Source organism: Chinchilla lanigera, unplaced genomic scaffold, assembly GCF_000276665.1.
Source record: "Chinchilla lanigera isolate Chin_1 unplaced genomic scaffold, ChiLan1.0 scaffold00002, whole genome shotgun sequence".
NCBI lineage: Eukaryota > Metazoa > Chordata > Mammalia > Rodentia > Chinchillidae > Chinchilla > Chinchilla lanigera.
Window position 1 is genome coordinate 41537193 of NW_004955403.1, and position 3082 is coordinate 41540274.

The window sequence follows — 3082 nt, forward strand, 5'->3', positions numbered from 1 at the left end:
TCAGAAAGAAAATGTTACTTGTCTATTTTTGAAACTTGGTTCTAAATTATTCTATCATACTTCTTTGCCTCACTTATATTTCATTTCCCCAAAACTATGATTTCTATTTAAATAGGTTTTTAATTCAGGATCACAGCAAATTATGTAACAATAAGGCTTAGAAAAACAACAATAGTATGGTCCCAGTTTAACCTGATCAATTTCTGGGTGAATAAAAACCAGATAGAAGAAAACACAAGTTCACTCTCCAGCGTGAGTTCAAGCAACATGCATACTCCATATCTCATCAGCTCAGGAGGCTCAGTGCTCCAGTGTAAAAGCTTCCCCAAAGTTCTTATGCTGGAAACAATCCCAACATAACAGTGTGGACAGGTGGGACCTTGAATAAGTGAGATCATGAGGACAGAGGTATTTTGAATGGAATAATATCATTGTCATGGAAATGGGTTTGTCATAAAACTGAGTGTGGCCTCCTACTGCTCTCGTGCTATCTCTCCCTCTGAGGCATGGTGTAGGAAGAAGGCTTTCCCTAGATACAAGCTTGATCTTGGAATTCATAACCTCAAGGTCTCTAAAAAAAATCAATCTCAGTTCTTTATAAATTATTCTGTCTCAGGTGTTCTGTAATAGCAGCATGAAATAGACTAAGACACCAGGTTATCTGCACATCTAAGAAATGAGGGTATGAACTTCCTCAGGTACCTAGATGCTCCTAAAAAAGCAGCCTGTATTTGATCATTTTTGAGACAGAGTCTCCCTATGTAACCCAGGCTGGCCTCAGACACATGGCAATCCTTCTGCGTCAGCCTCCTGAGTGCTGGGGTTACAGGCATGTGCCACCACGCCCAGCTTATTATTTTTTTTCTTGATCAAATGGACATTTGACTCCATATAATTGGTTTTGCTGCAGTATTTCTACATCACCAGTGGAGCGTTAAAGCTCCATTTGTTTATGCAAGGATTGGTAGTAGACTAAGAAGCATCACTGTTGGACTAAATTAGCTGTCTTTTGAAAATTACTGAGATATATAGTCATCTACTCCACACACCCTAAAACAGTACAATTTTATTTCATGTTTGCACTAATGCTAAGTGCTCCTTTCTGAACTATTGTGATAGCACTTACTCCCTGTGTAAAAAGGTTGATATTAAAGATATCATAAATGTTAACTTCACTAAAAATGTTGTTACAGTTCAAGCAGCTATACAAGTCATTTATTTATTAGAAACTTGGAGACTTTGTTAATTAGTACTTTTGCCTTCTTTCTGCATAATGCTAGGACGTTACAATAATTTTATTGTCCAGTGTGGTGGTGCACACCTGTAATCCCAGCACTTGAGAGGCTGAGGCAGGAGGATCACCATGAGTTTGAGGCTATTCTGGGCTTTGTGGGGTTCAAGGTCATCCTGAGCTGTATAGTGAGACCCTGTCTCAAAAAATATTGTACAATAATTTTATCTATTTATACCAAGCTACGCTCATAGGAGTGATACTGTAAACCCTTGCATGTATTTTTGAATTTAAAAACTAATAAACTGATTTGATTATTAGTATTCAAATAAAAAGTGCATAAGTCACAAATATACAGCTCAGTGGATTTTCACCAAATGGACAGATTCATCTAACTCATGCCTGAACAAATACTGCAACAACACAACCACATTCTTGTCCCCTCCCATAGATTATTCTTTCATTCATCCTCACAGTTAACCACTATTTTCTCTTCTGTCTCCCCAGACAAACTCTGCTTGTTTCTGAATTTTATATACATGGAATAATACAGTTTATGCTACTTTATTCCTGGGTTCATTTGCTCAGCATTGTTTTTTTTGGAAATTTTCTTATTGATACTTGTGCTTAATGTTCATCAAATGTCTCTTTTGCATTGTATTTCAGATCATAAATATACTATTTAAATTGTTGATCATATGGTATCTTTATTTGAGTATTATTACAAATAGTGATACCATGAACATTACTGTACAAGTACACATGAACTCATTTTTACTGATTGTGTAGGTAAAAGAGAATTCCTCTGTCGTTGTCTAAACCTATAGTCATCTTTAATCATACTGCCCAATATCTTTACACAAATGGTTATTCTATATTTTTACTTGTTAAACCTTCCAGGTTTCTCCATAGTGATTGTACTAACTTAAATTCTTACAGTAGAATATGAGAGCTCAGGTTCACCCTAGTCTTGTGGACACTTGATATTTTTCCTGTGTTCTAAACTTTAGTCTTCTTGGTATGTATTATTTATTTGAGTGGGATTACTTTGAAATTTTACTTTGGGGTCATTTCCAAGTGTCTCGTGGCACAATGCTGGGCTTTCAACGTGTTTCCTAGGAACAAAAATGTCGATGGCTAGTGATTTCTACCTACGCTACTATGTAGGGCACAAGGGAAAATTTCGGACATGAGTTTCTGGAGTTTGAGTTTTGGCCAGACTGAAAGCTTAGACATGCCAACAATAGCAATTACAAAAATGATGTCATGATCAGAAAAGAGGCATATGTCCACAAAAGTGTAATGAAAGAACTAAAGAGAATTACTGATGACAGTGAAATTACAAAAGAGGATGATGCTTTGTGGCCACCCCCTGACAGGGCTGGCCTGCAGGAGCTTAAAATCATAATTGGTGATGAATATATTTCTTTTACCACATCAGAGATAGATTCTCTTATTGATGCAAGTCAGTCAAAAGATCCTGAAGGCCTTTGAGTATTTTACTATTTGGTACAAGACTTGAAATGTTTAGTTTTCAGTCTCCTTGGATTACACTTCAAGATTAAAACAATTTAAATTGTATATTTGTGAAGATCTTTGTATATTCGAGGGGTGGGGATAGAGAGTTTGTCATTTATAACATTGGGATTTTTATGAATGTGAAAATAAACTTTTTGTATGTAAATTGAAAAAAGAAAATAAATTTTACTTTGCATCTCCTGGGTGACTGATAAATTTGGGCATCTTTATGTTTATTAGTCGTGTGAAAATGTTTGTTCAAGTTTTTTATTATAGGTTGTTTACAGCACTGATTTTCATGGGAATTTACTATATTTGATGGGTTTTTTGTGA

At 35.6% G+C, this 3082-nt stretch overlaps 1 pseudogene; it reads left to right on the top strand.

Moving 5' to 3' along the window:
* Nucleotides 1-2358: 2358 nt before the first annotated feature.
* On the top strand, nt 2359-2806 carry LOC102013999 (annotated as a pseudogene).
* Nucleotides 2807-3082: the final 276 nt, after the last annotated feature.